This window comes from Gossypium hirsutum, chromosome A13 (assembly GCF_007990345.1).
Source record: "Gossypium hirsutum isolate 1008001.06 chromosome A13, Gossypium_hirsutum_v2.1, whole genome shotgun sequence".
NCBI lineage: Eukaryota > Viridiplantae > Streptophyta > Magnoliopsida > Malvales > Malvaceae > Gossypium > Gossypium hirsutum.
In genome coordinates, this window is record NC_053436.1 from 6,102,497 (window position 1) to 6,120,261 (window position 17,765).

Below are 17,765 nucleotides of genomic sequence, written 5' to 3' on the forward strand. Positions count from 1 at the left end.
TTCCGAGAACTTCAACGAGATAAATATGGAAAAATAACAAGGGAATGGAAATTATGGTATTGTTGAGCTCATCAATCATGATATATATTATTGGTACATGGAAATTATTGTACTAACTTGAATATTGAGTTTATGCATGTTAGGGTAATAATGCATTGAATGGATATATGAATATTTATTGCATTGTATTGAAAACATTAGGTAAGTATAAGTCTTGTTACATGAGCTTACTAAGCACAAAGTGCTCACCCTGTTTCATTTTCCCCTGTTTTGTAGTGTTAAGAGCTCGGAGGTCGGATTTGGTCGGAGACACATCACACTATCAACCTCAGGATTGCGATATATAAAGAAACTTTATTTTGGAAATCAATGGCATGTATAAGCTAATAAAGTAAATGATTCTGTGAAATGAATGTAAGGTCAGCCAATGGTATGGCTAACAAATCTTGGTTTTGATGTGTGATGAGGTTATCTTATAAATATGTATGAATCTATCTTGAAAATATGTTGAATTGGATTGGTTGATTTGGATGAGTCTCAGTTTAAAATTGCAGAGAATGTTAGATATCTATAAAGAGGTTATACTGAGTTTAAAAAAAAAGTTTAAATTAATTCGTAAACTCCGGCAATGCCTCGTACCCTATTCCGGTAATGAATACGGGTAGGGGGTGTTACATTTTTGGTATCAAAGCTACGATTTAGCCTGTTCTAGGACCGATGTAGCAAATACGGGATTAGCTATACATGTCATTTAAATTATTATTGATAGTGTGATATCTCTTGACCATTTAAAATGTGTTTTTCTTATAGTAACGTCATCCGACCGAGCTCAATCTGAGGAAGTTGGGAGTCATGCTCCGACTTCAGTACAAAGAGAAGAAACTAGCAGTAGAAGGCCCGGGTCAGAGGGTCGAGGGGAGGAGGCAAAAACAACCTTCTTTCAAATGACGAATAAATAGTTTAATCAATACTTAAGAACTAACCCTGTAGTGCAGCAAATTCAAGGTCCCCTCCTGCTCCTCCACTGGTTCCCGAGATCCCACAGGGTACAGGTACTGAATCTGCCAGAAAAGGAAAAGCTCCAGTAGATAAAATTCGAAAATATGGGGTCAAAGAATTTCGAGCAGCAGTTGATGATGATTCCGAACGGGCTGAATTCTGGTTAGAGAATACTACTCGGGTTTTGGAGGAACTATCTTGCACACCAGAAGAATGTCTGAAATGTGCCGTCTCACTGCTAAAAGACACAGCTTATCATTGGTGGAATACTAAAGCTTCAGTTGTTCCGAAAGAATAAATTACATGGGAGTTCTTTCAGAATGAATTTAAAAAGAAATATATCAGCCAAAGGTTCCTTGACCAGAAAAGAAAAATAATTTCTTGAGCTGAAACAGGGCAATAGATCGGTATCTGAGTATGAAAGAGAATTTGTTTGATTGAGTAAATATGCTCGAGAATGGGTACAGTCAGAAGCTGAAATGTGCAAATGATTCGAAGAAGGGTTGAATGAAGATATTAAGCTACTGATCGGAATTCTTGAAATTCGAGAGTTTGCAACATTGGCAGAGAGAGCTTATAAAGCAGAAGAATTGAGCAAATAAAAGAAACAGGATGAGAGGGAAGCTCGAATTTTTAGTAAAAGACCGATGGGAAAATCCCAGTTTTCTGCTTCAAAGAAATTGAAGAAATACCAGGATCGTTCTACCTCAACCACTGGGTATTCGGGTAGATAGCGAGGTTCTCAACACACTAATCCAGGACCTTCCACTCCATTAGTTACCAGTGTTGGCAGTGTTGGTACCTCTAAGCCGATATGCCAGTATTGTAATAAAATCCATTTTGGTGAATGCCGATTTAAGAGTGGGGCTTGTTGCCGATGTGGTTCTCTCGACCATTTCCTTAGAGATTATCCAAAAAGGGGTGAAAAAGAAGCAGAACAAATATCGAAGCTAAGTAATCCAATTTCGAGGGGCAGACCACCTTGACCATCCGGTAATGTCAGTGGTAGCCGAGGAGCTACGAAAGATATTGCAGGTCGGTCTGAAGCACGAGCACCTGATAGGACATATGCCATCCGTGCTAGAGAAGATGCCTCAGCACCCGATGTTATTGCTGGTACATTTTCTTTACTTGATACTGATATTACTGCATTGATTGATCTTGGTTCTACACATTCATATATATATGTGTTAAACTTGCAATTGTTAAAAATTTATCTGTTGAACCTACTGAATTTGTGGTTAAAGTCTCGAACCCCCTGGGCTAGTCTGTGTTAGTGGATAAAATTTGTAAAAATTGTCCACTGATGGTAAGAGGTTATTGTTTCCTGGCTGATTTGATGTTACTGCCATTTGATGAATTTGACGTGATATTGGACATGGATTGGCTAACCCAGCATGATGCAGTAGTAAATTGTAGACAGAAATATATTATGTTAAAATGTTAGAATAGTGAGTTGCTTCGGGTTAAATCTGATCAGACAGAGGGGTTATCTGATGTGATTTCAGTAATGGCAGCACAGAGATATGTTAAAAAAGGTATGATGCTTACTTGGCTTATGTACTCGACACCAAGATATCTGAGTCAAAGATACAGGCAGTTCTAGTGGTATGTGAATTTTCTAATGTGTTTCCAGAGGAATTACCAGGATTACCACCAGAAAGAGAAGTGGAATTTTCTATAGATTTGATTCAGGCAAATTTGGATAACCAGTCCATGTAGATTCGACCATTCTGCTCTATATTGCTATTTAGAGTTATTTTGTCATAGAAATTTATATTTGGTGGTTTTAAGGCCTCTCAAATTTTGGCGTCATTGTTGGGGATTGGAAAAAATATTCTAATTTTTGTTTGTTTTCTTTACGACCAAGTTAGAACCGGGGATTATTGAATTTGAATTGGAAATAGAGAAGTTGGCTCAAACATTGCGAAGAGAAGCTATTCAACGCATTAAACGACCACATCCCGACTTCGAAGTAGGGAATATTTGACGCAGTAAACGACTCTGCTAAAGAATGACTATTTTATTTAACAAATCATGTATTAACAGATCCTAGAGGTAAATAAAATAGTCATTATCTAGCAGAGTCGACTAATAAAAAAGGAAAAGCTTGAAGTTTAATTTGATTCTCGGTTATTCGGCTTTTTTATTTAAATAACCCAAATAATTTAATTAAGTACCAAAATGATCCACTTTTTTTAATTAAACACCAAAATGACCTGAAATCTACAATAAAAGTTGGTGGAGCCAAATTATATGGCGCCACCAACTTGTCACGTCAGCAGGGAGCACAAAAAAATTAATTTTTTGGTGGCGCCATGTAAAATGGCACCACTTGTATAAATACCATGGAAATACTGCAAGTTCTGGAAAAATAGAGGACTTCAAAACAATTTTCTATTTTCTGGTGGAGCAAATTTAAATGGCGCCACCAGACTTGACGCCCTTATGATTTTTTTTTTACTTTTTTTTAACTTTTGTCTTTTTTTTTAAATTTTTTCTTATTTTATTTTGTTTATTTATTTTTTGTTATTAATTTTAAAAAATTTGAAATGTATATTTGAAATGTTTTATAATATATATTTTTTAAAATTTTAAATTTTAAATTTGTTTATTTATTTTTTGTTATTAATTTTAAAAAATTTGAAATGTATATTTGAAATGTTTTATAATATATATTTAAAATTATTTTTAAATATATATTTTTGAAATTATTTTATTTTGTTTAAAAATATATTTTTAAAAATATATTTAAAATTTAAAATTTAGAAAAATTAATTTCAAAAATATATTTTTAAAATTTATAAGACATAATTTCAAAAAAATAATATTCAAAATTTAAAAATATTTAAAATTAATATTTAAAATTTTAAAAAATATATATTATAAAACATATATATTATAAAACATTTCAAATATACATTTCAATTTTTTTTAAAATTAAAAACAAAAAATAAATATATAAAATAAATAAAATAAAATAAGAAAAAATATAAAACTTAAAAAAAGAAAAAAAATAAAAAAGACAAAAGTTAAAAAAAGTAAAAAAAAAGTAAAAAAAAAAGGGTAAAACAAATCAGAAGGGTGTGAGGGCCTGGTGGCGCCATTTAAATTAGCTTCACCAGAAAATGGAAAATTGTTTTGAAGTCTCCTATTTTTTCAGAACTTGCAGTATTTCCATAGTATTTATACAGGTGGCGCCATTTTACATGGATCCACCAAGAAATTAATTTTTTTATGCTCCCTGCTGACGTGGCAAGTTGGTGGCGCCATATAATTTGGCTCCACCAACTTTTACTGTTGATGTAACACCCTTAACCCGTATTCGTCGTTGGAATAAGGATTCGGAATATTACCAAAATTTACAGATCATTTAACAAAAATTTCGCTTCACATAACATTCATACCTGAAATCAATCAAATTTAATCATACTGTCCCTTATGTGAGCCATCGAGGCCCAGAATATAGATATCGGGACTTAACCGAGAACTCAGAAAATTTTTCGAAAATATTTAAAATTTTTCAACACTGCAAGGGGTCACAGGCTGTGTGGTCAGATCGTGTGGTTCACACAATATTCACGAAGTTATCATCAATTTATATGAAATAACACATCATGAAATTCATAAAATTAACAAATGGCCACTAAAATTTAGTTATACAAACTCACAAGTACGATTTTTGTATTATAACGATAATCATAATTTCATAATAAATATTCCAAATAAAACATTATATCATTTCTAATTCAACATTTATCAATTATAATCGGGCATGTGATCAATTTATACACAAGTCATTCATATATATATATGTATATTTTCCTCCTCTTCGTTTCCATCCGCATCCTTAGTATAAACAACACACTTGTAGGTAACATTATCCATAATTTTCACTATCTACTTATGTGAATATTCAAGCTGTCCATCTATGTCATAGTCACTAAATTATTTTTATCTTGATCTACAGAACTCCAAATTAATATCCATAAATTTTTTCAGAAACTAGACTCATATGTCTTTTTACTATAAAAAATTCATAATTTTTGGTTGGGCCAATTAATACAGTTTATTCATTGAAGTCTCCCCTGTTCTGCTGTCTGACAGTTCCAACCCTTCTTCACTAAAAATTAATTATCTTCTCGTAAAGGATTCGAATGATGTCCTCGTTTGTTTCTCTTGAAAATAGACTCATTCAGGATTCTAAACATATAAATTTAAGCCCCTAATTATTTTTATCCAATTTTTGATGATTTTCCAAATTCAGATCAGGGAAACCCGAAATCATTCTGACATTGTCTCACAAAAGTTATCGTATCTCATGATTTACAATTCCATTGCTTACATAATTTCTTTTATAAGAAACTAGACTCAATAAGCTTTAATTTCATATTTTATTCATCCTATAATTAGATTTCTAAAATTTTTGAAGATTTTTCAAAGTTAAACTACTGCTGCTGCCAAAAATAATTTTATTGCAAAATGTTGATTTCCATTTTGCCCCAAATTTCACAATTCATACAATTCAGTCCTTGCTCAATTAACCCCTCAATTAAGATAATTTTCTCAATTAATATTTTTTATATACATTATAAGTTATTTCATAACTATTGAAATTCAAAATTTCCACATAAAACTCTAACTTCAAACTCTTTTATAATTAGGTCCCAAACATTCACTTTCTATTCAATTCTTTCAATAAAATCAGAATATAAACAATTTGAAGCTCTAATTCCATGTCAAATCATCATATACTTCCAGAATTCATCCATAACAACTTCAAAAATTAGCCATGGAATAAAAAACTAATGAAATAGTAAGTTGGACCCAATTGTAAAGGTCCAAAACCATAAAAATTTTAAAGGAGAAAGTAAGAATTAAACTTACATGAAGCTATAGTATGAAAAGCAGCTTGAACCCTCCTCCATGACTGTTTTTCAGCTGATGAATATGAAGAGAAATGAAGAGAATTCTAGATATTCCAATTTAGTCCCATTTTTATTTAGCCCATTTTGGAATTTTCCAATTTTTCTCTTATTTCACCCATTTCCTGATTTTTCTTAGCTATTGCCGCCCAAAATATCTCCTTTGGGCTTATTTGCACTTTAGGTCCTTCCTCATTTGACAATTAAGCTATTTAATCCTTTTAGCAACTTTTACACAATTTTTAATTTAGTCCTTTTTATTTAATTAACCACCCAAATGTCAAACTTTTCTGACTAAATTTTATTACTACCTCACCAACACTCCATAAATATTTCTAAAAATATTTATGGCTCGATTTATGAAATCGAGGTCTCGATACCTCATTCTCGACCCAATTTACCTAATTAATTCTTTTAAATCACCAAATTCACTAATTCAAAAATGCTTTTATACTCACATTTGACTCATAGGTATTAATTTATTAAATTTTCAACTCACTCGTCGGATTTGGTGATCTCAAATCTCTATTCCCGATACCACTGAAAATTAGGCTGTTACAGTTGATTTCAAGTCATTTTGGTGTTTAATTAAAAAAGTGGGTCATTTTGGTACTTAATTAAATTATTTGGGTTATTTAAATAAAACAGCCCGGTTATTCCCTCTGGTTTCATGCTTAAACAAACCATGTTCCTTCAAATGAGTTATGCATAGTGGCTGTTGTTCATCTGGTGCTGCTGCGACTTGACGTATTGTTTGATCTGTCATTTTTTCTGGTTCGTCGAATGAGAAAATATCTTCGGTATAAGATCCTAATTCGAAGTTGGGATATGGTCGTTTACCGTGTCGAATAGCTTCTCTTCGTAATGTTCGAGTCAACTTCTTTATTTTCGGTTCAAAATCTAGAATTTTCACTTGGTCATAAAAGAAAACAAACAAAAATTAAATTTTTTTTCCAATCCCCGACAACGATGCCAATTTGAGAGGCCTCAAAACCACAAAATAGAAAATCCTATGACAAAATAACAGTAAATAGCAGTATAGACCAGTAGGGTCGAATCCACAGGGACTGATTATCCAATTTCGCCTTTTTCTCTGGCCAAAATTATTGTCGCAGTACAGTCGTGCAAACGACCTGTGCATTGCAAGTTGAAAAATAAAAGGGGGGTTTAAGTTGATAGAGAAAATAAAAATAAAAATAAAAATGTAATAAAATAAAATAAAATATTTTAAAGCTTAGCCTTAGCCTCGGTACACCCGAACTTGAACTGATACTTGAAATAAGGTTTTTCATTCCAACCGATAAGTTGGAAATTTGATGGGCGTCGAATTTGACGAAAGTTTGTGGATTTAATTTGATCTTGTTTAGTCATTGTACTTTTTAAATTTTAAAATTTCAGTCATCACCAAATGATAACCGTTAAAATCATTAAGTTTTTTTTTCAAAGGTTAAAATCATTAAGTTAAGTTATGCTATTTCTAAAATCTGATGCGGCAAACATATTATCGTATATGTAATGCTGCGTTAACTGGTTATTTCCACATATTGCTCATTAAAAATTCAGTTGCTGGATTAACTATTGTTATTAACTATTGTTTTTTGTGTTAGGACTAAAATTTCAGAATTTAAAAAATATAAGGATTTAGAATAAGAGAATATAAACTAAATTTACAACTATATGCATAGCCAGGGGCGGATGTAAGGGGACTTGGCAAAGGCCCCAACCCCCCTAAAATGGAAAATTTCCCATTTAGCTCATTTATAATTATAAAATTTTAAATTAGTAATGGTAAAATTGCACTTTACCCCCACAAAATGATAAAAATTTAATTTAATCCTCTAAAAATTACAAATATCTATGCTATTAAATGAAAAAATTGCATTTTTACTATTATAAAAATATATAATTTAATTCCGCCCTCTAATTTTCCTAAGTAGTATTTCTAGATCTACCACTATGCATAGCACAAGACTAGTAATTAAATTTAACCAAATGAATTTAACTGCTACTATTTTGGTTAAGACTAAAATTTCAAAATTCGAAAAGTACAGAGACTAAAGGGACCAATTCAAAAAGTATATGGACTAAAATTGATCAAATTAAAATACAAGGACTAATTCACAAGTTTCTCAAAGTACAGAGACTAATTGTAAATTTAACCAATTATTAATTAATTTGTGAGGGCAAGACGGCGGAATTATTGACTGCCAAAGGAATGTTCGTTGACGTAATAATATTATGTTTATTTTTAACCCAAAAGCACAAACAGAGAACCAGATTTCCCGCTGGTGAGTCTAATTTTTATTTTAGTCGCTCTGGTAGGTTGATATTTAGGATTTAATCCTAAATTATAATTTGGTATAATTTCGTCTTCTAAGTTATTAGTAGGTTGAAACCGATAACCCTATTCATTTTTGCAGTTAAAGTGACAATTAAAATTTTTTAAAATAATTTTAAATGTGTAAATTTATTATTAATTAAATATAATTAATTAAAATTTCACATCACTTTGACAAAATGCTTGAACAATAGCAAAAAAATTCTATGCAATCTATTTAATGACAGTGAGTAAAGGTGTTATCAATTTAAATCTACTATTAACATTATTATAAAAAGTAGAGGTTTAAAACTGTTAAATTAAAATAAAAGGGGCAAAGCTCTTTTCAACATAGTAGAGGGACTAAAAATAAAATTAGACCCCGTTGGTGACTCGATTATGAGTTTTGACCCAAGTCTTCCCCTCTTCGTTCTCCTTTCCTTGTCGGTTCCTGTTTTGACGAAAAGTCATGGAAATTAAGTAACCTAAAATACTGTTTTTTTTAATTTCCCTCCATTTTCCAATCATATGAATGAAGCAGTAATCGCTTGTAATTTGCTGCTGTGGAGCTTGACGAGTTTTCGTGTTATATTCTTTTGTATACTGTTTGCTAATTCTTGGCGATTTTGTTTGGCTTAATGGTAAGTGGAAGTTTATCGACTGATGATTTCTTAACTTCATATATATATTTAGAGTTTTACAAGAATTCTTTGATATTATTTTGAACCTATTGGAGTCTAGGGTTAGGCAAAGTCTTATAATTTTTGCATATTTTTTCATTAATTGCTGTATTAGTACACTTACTTTAAGTTGAATTGTGGATTCTGATGATCAATTATTTTTAGTTGCAAAATTTGGAAATGGAAAAAGAAAGGGTTTTAAGGCATTCCGATAATTGAACTTAGGACCTCTCGCACACGAAGAGTGAATCAGACAACTGGACCAAATCTTCAATTATAGATGTTTGACTTGAATTTGTATCCCCTAACTTGTTTGAAATCTGAATGCTGGTAGTATTATATAATTATTCTAGTAGATGGAATGCCCAATCTTTGATGTTTATCAGAAATTCCTTTTTGCCTTCAGGTATTTTCTTCAAGAATCTGATAAATTTGGATGTCTGCCTGCTTAGTTGTTGTAGAAGAATGGTTTAAAGATGAGCTTATTGAATGATTAGGCTGTTAGTGACTGTTCCATTAAAGCTGTATCCTTAATCCTTTGGTTTCTGGGGCTCTGCAAACTAAATGGCAAAGTCTTTTATTGAGGCAGTAGGTGGAGGTGCCATCTACTTTAGCTGTGAAAGCATTTAGTAAGTCTACATTTCTACTAATGAGTGAATACTACCTTGACCAAGTTTTTCACCTTTGCAGTGCTTTGCCTCTCTTTTTACTACAGTCGTTGCACCCCGCTTTGCCATCTACTTTAGATCTGGCTTTCTAGTTCACTAGTTTTTCTTGTCATAAACATTGGTCAAGAAGTATTTAAGCCTGCTCCTCAAATGTCCGTTCATTTACAACCAAAGCATGTTGATTCATTTTTGACTGGGATGGGCGGTATCTTTTATCTGAAGACTTTGAGAGCTATTAATAAAATTACATAAAGATTTGCTCCTTATTTTATTTAGTTTTGCAACTAGTTTTTGAATTGTCTTGTCAGAAAACAATTAATACTTTGAAAGATGGCTTCGGGCCACAATCATCTTGTGTGCAGTTTTAAATGGATAGAAGATAGTGAAAAAAACAGTTGGGCATTCTGAGAATTGAATGGGGAACCTCTTGCACCAAAAGTTAGAATCACATCACAAGACCAAACACTTGTTTGTTCTCTATAATTTATGGTTATTACATTCAAAGGTAGTAGTTTTCTATAAGTGGTGTGAGCCTTTATTTATTGATGAAATCTTTGACCCTCTGATCAGAACTAGATTGATTGTGATCTTTTTAGCTATTGGAATGAACAGTTATGAAGTTATGCAGAGATGCTTAAAAGTCTTCTATTTGCACAAGAATGCTAACTACTTTAGCTAAAGTCATTCTGTAATTCTGTTGACCTGGGTTTGAATCCTATTTTAACCTTTGGTTGAAGGAGTGTTGGTGCAATAGGAGAAGCTGATGGAGGAGACCCACAGCATGGAGTGTAGCATGGTTCTTGGTCAGAATGACAGATGGACTTCTTTTCTTTTGGCCTTTCCTTTCTCTATCTTTGGCTAAACTGGATATTATTGATTAACTTCTCTATTCCTTTATTTTCACAGGTATAAGACAGAATTCTGTTTTCTAATGACTGTTACTTCAGGTATGAGGCCAGCTTGCCCACATGCAAAGATGATTCATACAACATAATTTATTCATTTTTCTATTTATTTCTGAGACTCATTAGAAAACAGATCAATCTAAGTCTATGAAGTTCAATATTATGCTCTGGAAGTTGACTTTACTAAAGATTCCTTTAATAAAATATTTTAGGATATAAAACAGGGAACTGAAAAGAAAAAGGCAAGAAATTGGGGCATTCCGAGAATCGACCTCGGGACCTCTCGCACCCAAAGCGAGAATCGTACCACTAGACCAAATGCCCAATTTTGGATATCCATCATGTCTGGTATATAGTTAGTAGATCTTTTCTCTTAGAAATTCTATTACTTTCCAATGGAGTCATTCTAGGAAGACTAAAGTTTCTCAATCTCTCACTTTTGATGTGGTTCAATACTTCAATGTATCATTGGCCTGCTACAATTGAATGCTAAGGGCTTTTGAAATTGTATTAGTACCAGATTACAGCGTTTATCTATATTTTAATCCCAGCATATAGTTATCAATTCGAAATATGGATCCCCTAGAGGCCATAACATCTATAGGTTATGAATCTCCCAAATTTTATAAATTTCTTTTAACCACGAAGTGTCTTGACTTTTTAATCAATAGTTTCATAGTTATTGTACTTAGAAATTAGATTTTTTGATTCGCACAAAAGTAATTTAAAAAAATGAAATTACAGAACAACTAGGCAGCTAGTAGATACCTAATCACTACTTAATGTCCTAATAAACTTTTCAAGCTGGGTCTTTGGACTTAATTTAAATGGCAATGTTGTTTAGTTATGCATAAGGTTGTAGGTCTGAATCACACCTTTCAGCAAAGGTTGAGGGGTTGGGGCAAGGTGGGAGCTAGCTGCGTAGACCATCTAGTATAGCCTAGTAGTTGATTCAGGAAAATGAAATGAAGCAGTCTTTGCGGACAGAGACGATGGGAACTCACTCAGAAAAGTGGAAAACTACTTTGCCTTTCAGTTCTATGTTTTTTGCTGAAATTTAAATAGGCACTCCAGTAAATGATTTGAACCTGCTCTTCAACGTGCATGGTTATTCTGTTTATTTGTGCCCTTTGTTAGTCAAATTACCCTTTTGTGGATGCCTATAATAAGATTGAAGGTACAAACACTAAACTTCCGGAAATGGCAACAATCTATTTTTTTTTTACTCACTGCAAAAGAATCTTGTCAGGAAACAAATATATCTGTTGTTTGACTTTTAGAGTTGACTTTCTGGTTGATTCTCTGATTATATATTTGAAATTAGGGGGAAAAAGGAAAAATGGGCTGGGGCATTCCGAGAATCGAACTCGGGACCTCTCGCACCCAAAGCGAGAATCATACCACTAGACCAAATGCCCTATCTTGTATGTTTAGCTGAATCTGTTTTAGTTATTAGCTCTTTTCTTCAAGATTGGGTTAAGTTTTGATGTTTGTCTGCTGACTTGTTAGCAAATTGTTCTGCTATGTGACTTTTACCTCGGTACTCTAACAAATGGTTGAAGGATGAGCTTATTGGACGATTGGGCAGCTATCAACTAATTATTAAATTTTGCATCTTGATAACCTTTTTCGTTGTTGGACTTTGTAAACTGAACAGCAAACTCTTTTACTGATAGAATACGTGGAGTTGCTATCTACTTTGGCTGCTAATGTCATTTGGTAATTTTACTAAGAATCCTGGAATGGTTCTTCAATCCCCACGTGCACCTGGTTTTGCACCTTTTGCAGTGCTTTGCCACTCTGCTTAGTATATTAATTGCGTGCGCACATAAAAAAAAAGAAAAACAAGAAAGAGAAATTCAGGTCGTGTTTTCTTCTTTTTGGTCTAAATGTTATTGTTGAAATATGTATATATTTTAAATTTATTTAGGTAGATAAATCTTATTTGGATAGATAAGTTTTATTCATATTCTAGAAATATTTTTATTTTATCTTTTAATAGTTTACTAGAATAAGGGAACTATTTTCTTTTTATGTTTTAGTAGTTTATTAGAATAAGGGAACTATTTTCCCAATTAGGATTAGGACTTTTTTTTCTCTATTTAAGTTTAATTCTTTAGTTAATAAGAGAAGTGCAATTTTATTCAAAGCTCTCTTGAAATCTTTCATGGTATCAGAGCTAGGTTAAAATCTCTAGTAACATCATGGTTAAAACAGCCTTCACTGGAGATAAGAGATCCAGCAATCAAACAGAGGAAAAAAGTTATACAGTTGAAACAACTACCGAGAGTACAATGACTCAAGGGACAGAGGCGTCTCACCTTTCTTTTCAACTGACATCTCACAAGTTGAATGGCAAGAATTATCTGGAATGGTCGCAGTCGGTAAATTAGCAATTGATGGGCGCGGCAAGCTAGGTCATTTAAATGGAGAAGTTGAGCAACCACAGGTGGGTGATCCAAAGATGAGCAAATGGAGGTCAGAAAATTCTATGGTAATTGCGTGGCTTATTAATTCCATGGAAGCTTCCATAGGTAAACCTTTTCTTTTTCTCCCAACTGCTAAAGATGTTTAGGACGCTGTGAAAGACACCTATTCAGATTTAGAAAACGCTTCACAGATTTTTGAGTTAAAAATAAAACTGTGGAAAGCTAGGCAAGGGGAAAAAGAAGTTACTCTTTATTATAATGAGATGATGTCTCTTTGGCAAGAACTGGATCAGTATTATAATGATGAATGGGAGTGTCCCGGAGATGGTGTAAAAGCTATGAAAAAAGAAGAGAATGAAAGAGCTTATTTGTTTCTGGCTGGTTTAAATAAAGAATTTGATGAAGTGAGATCTCGGATCCTAGGGAAAAAACCGCTTCCAAAACTTCGTGAGATTTTTTCTGAGGTTAGAAAAGAGGAGACAAGGAGAAAAGTAATGTTAAAGCCAGGGTTTGAAGCTAATGATGATAGTTCTGCTCTTGTAACTATTAAAAATAATGATGATAGTGAAAAAAGAAAAAACCTTGGTGCGATCACTGCAAAAAATATTGGCACACTCGTGAAACGTGTTGGAAGCTCCATGGGAAACCGACAAATGGAAGGAAAAAGAATGGCAATGGTCGTGGTTCACAATCAGGGGATAGCAGAGCTTTCCAAACAACTAATGGAAATTATGAGGGCCAAAGTTCTCTGGAAGGGTCTCCATTCACTAAGGAACAATTAGAGCATCTACACAAGTTTTTTCAATCACCACAATTTCGGATGAATTCTTCTATTCCTAACTCATCCAATAATCCTTCTTCTTCTTTTGCCCAATCAGGTACTGATTTTTCTGTTTTTTTCAGTGTCAAGCCTTGTAAAACAAACACATGGATTGTTGATTCTGGAGCTAGTGATCAAATGACTAGCAGTCATTTTCCTTTTTTCAACTTACACACCTTGCGCAGGAAACAAAAAGATCAAAGTAGCAGATGGGTCCTTCTCGGCAATAGCCGGGAAAGGCACTGTTAAAATTTCATCTTCCTTGATTTTACATGATGTTTTACATGTGCCAAATCTAGCTTGTAATATCATATCAGTCAGTAAATTATCCCAGTCCTCAAATTGTCATGTTATATTTGACTCCTCTATGTGTAAGTTTCAGGACATGGTCTCGAGGAGGATGATTGGCAATGCTAAAGAATTTGGTGGAATTTACTTTCTTGAAGACGACCATCTAAGTTAACCAACAACTACTTTATGTTTAAATTCTGTTTCTGATTTTGATAAGGTTATGATTTGGCATTATAGGCTTGGACATCCTAATTTTTATTATTTAAGATATTTGTTACCTAATCTATTTAAAAATAAAAGTCCATATCATTGTGAATTTTGTGAATTGGCTAAACATCATCGGTCATTCTTTCCACCTCAAAAATATAAAGCCTTCAAACCTTTTTCGTTAATTCATAGTGATGTTTGGGGACCTTCAAGAGTCTCGACTTTTTCAGGAAAACGTTGGTTTGTCACATTTATTGATGATCATACTCGACTTTGTTGGGTGTTTTTATTAAAAGATAAGTCCGAAGTTAAAAATGTGTTTCAGTCTTTTTATGCTATGGTGAAAACACAATTTGGTGTGAAAATAGAAGTATTTCGAACTGACAATGGTGGGGAATTTTTTAGCGACCAATTAGGTATTTTCTTAACCAAACATGGAATAGTCCACCAAAGTTCTTGTACAAATACACCACAACAAAATGGGATTGCAGAAAGAAAAAACCGACATCTTTTGGGAGTAACTAGAGCCTTGATGTTCATTAGTCAAGTACCACGTTATCTTTGGGGCGAAGCCTTGTTAACAGCTACATATCTTATTAATAGAATGCCCAGTAAAATTCTAAATTATAGAACTCCTTTTAGTCTCTTTAAAGATAGCTTTCCTAACTCTAAATTGATTACAGATTTATCCCTCCGAGTTTTTGGGTGTAGTGTTTTTGTTCATCTTCACAACCAAGGTAAACTAGATCTTAGAGCAAAAAAATGTGTCTTTGTTGGTTATGCTTCTAATAAAAAGGGTTACAAATGTTATGATCCAATTGATAGGAAGATTATAGTTACCATGGATGTCACATTTGTTGAAACAAAATCTTTTTTTCATTCTAATCTTCAGGGAGGGAATTATACTAAAGAAGATTCTATAATTGATTAAGAAGAGACTAGGAATATACAACATAGGGATTCTAATAATGGGGAAGACGAATTTATAATTAACACAAAAATTAATGATGTTAATGTTAATGAAAATGAGGATGAAGGTGTAAAGTCTGATCATGAAAATAAAGAACAAACAAAGAAGTTAATTGTTTACTCAAGAAGAAATCGAAATCAAGAAAGTGGAATCCACCAGATTCATCACCAAGAATCCGACCCGCAAGATCCTGTCAAAAGCCCAGGTAAAGCTCATAATCCAGCCAATGAATTTTCTGATTTAGATATTCCAATTGCCAAAAGAAAATGTGTTAGAAATATTGTCAAATATCCCATGTCTAACTTTGTATCTATAAAGCCTTATCTTCGACATTCTCAACCTTTGTTTCGTGTCTCGATACTGTCCAAATACCAAAAAATGTGAAAGATGCTTTACAGGTTCCTGAGTGGAAGGAGGTTATTTTAGAGGAGATGCGTGCTCTTGGAAAAACAGGTACATGGGAAACAATGGAATTACCTGTAGTGAAAAAAACAGTGGGCTGTAAATGGGTGTTCACAACCAAATTCAAACCAGATGGATCTTTAGATAGATACAAAGCCCGGTTGGTAGCAAAAGGGTACACTCAAACATACGGGATAGATTATCTTGAAACATTTGCTCCAGTGGCCAAATTAAATTCCGTCAGAGTTCTTTTATCAATTGCTGTTAATCTTGATTGGTCTTTACAGCAACTAGATGTGAAGAATGCTTTCCTAAATGGCAAACTTGAAGAAGAAGTTTACATGGATCTTCCTCCAGGTTTTGAAGAAAAATTTGGAACTCGAGTATGTAAACTCAAGAAATCTTTATACGGTCTGAAGTAGTTTCCTCGAGCTTGGTTTGAACGATTCACTCAAGTTATTAAAAAATAAGGTTACTCACAAGGGCAAGCTGATCACACAATGTTCTATCGACATTCACAAAAAGGTAGAATAGCTGTTATTATAGTTTATGTCGATGATATCATTCTTACAGGAGATGATGTGGATGAAATAAGACGTTTCAAGGAGCATCTAGCATTGGAGTTTGAGATCAAAGACTTGGGTCCTTTGAAATACTTTCTTGGAATGGAAGTTGCTCGATCAAAGAAGGGTCTTGTGGTCTCTTAGAAAAAATATGTGATTGATCTTTTAAAAGAGGCTGGGATGAGTGGTTGCCCCCAGCTGACACACCAATTGATCCAAATGTAAAATTTGAAAATAAAGAAGGTCGATTAGTTGATAAAGGGCAGTACCAAAGATTAGTTGGTAAGTTAATTTACTTATCACATACAAGGCCATACATAGCTTTTGCAGTAAGCTTAGTGAGTCAATTTATGCACTCCCCAATGGAGGAACATGAAGAAGCAGTGTTTTGAATTCTAAGATACTTGAAGAGTTCACCGGGAAAGGGCTTATTCTTCAAGAAATCCAAACAAAGAGGAATTGAAGCTTATACAGATGCAGATTGGGCAGGTTCAATAACAGACAGAAGATCTACATCAGGATACTGTACATTTGTTTGGGGGAAACCTTGTGACTTGGTGAAGCAAAAAACAAATTGTTGTAGCAAGAAGTAGTGCAGAGGCTGAGTTTAGATCAATGGCTCAAGAAATTTGTGAAATGGTTTGGTTAAAGAGAATTATGGAAGAGCTGAGGAAACCAATAACTTCACCAATGAAGTTGTACTGTGATAGCAAAGCTGCCATTAGCATTGCTCACAACCCAGTCCAACATGACAGAACTAAACATGTTGAGATTGATAGACACTTTATCAAGGAAAAGATTGAAGAAGGCCAAGTGTGCATGCCGTTTGTTCCTTCAAAACAACAGATTGTTGACATACTCACCAAAGGACTCTCTAAGACAAGCTTTGATTTTCTTGTAAGCAAGTTGGGCATGATTGATATGTATGCACCAACTTGAGGGAGGGTGTTGAAATATGTATATATTTTAAATTTATTTAGGTAGATAAATCTTATTTGGATAGATAAGTTTTATTCATATTCTAGAAATATTTTTATTTTATCTTTTAGTAGTTTATTAGAATAAGGGAACTATTTTCTTTTTATGTTTTAGTAGTTTATTAGAATAAGAGAACTATTTTCCCAATTAGGATTAGGACTTTTTTTTCTCTATTTAAGTTCAATTCTTTAGTTAATAAGAGAAGTATAATTTTATTCAAAGCTCTCATGAAATCTTTCAGTTATTACATTCTGAGAATTGAATCCAGACACCTTGCACCCAATGTTAGAAACATACCACTAGACCCAATTTAGAAACATACCTTTATTTATTGATGAAATCTATGAATTTATGATCAAAACTAGGTTGTTTGTGATGTTATTTGCTATTTAATTAACAGGTTAGGCAAGATTGCTGAAGCCTTTCTCTTTGGATGAGGATGATGACTACTATAGCTCTAAAATCAATCTGTAATTTTGTTGACCTTGGTGGGAATCCTGTTTTAACCTTTGGTTAAAGGCATAATGGTGTCAAAGGAGAGGCTAATGGACGAGGCCCATAGCACGGACTATAGCTTGGTTCCTGTTAATGACGGATGGACTTGCTTCTTA

The 17,765-nt window shown here is 33.2% G+C and overlaps 1 non-coding gene across 1 annotated transcript; it reads right to left on the bottom strand.

Moving 5' to 3' along the window:
* Positions 1-11,840: 11,840 nt before the first annotated feature.
* Positions 11,841-11,912, bottom strand: TRNAP-UGG (transfer RNA proline (anticodon UGG)). Its single transcript has one exon. It is a non-coding gene; the product is annotated as a tRNA-Pro (tRNA).
* Positions 11,913-17,765: the final 5,853 nt, after the last annotated feature.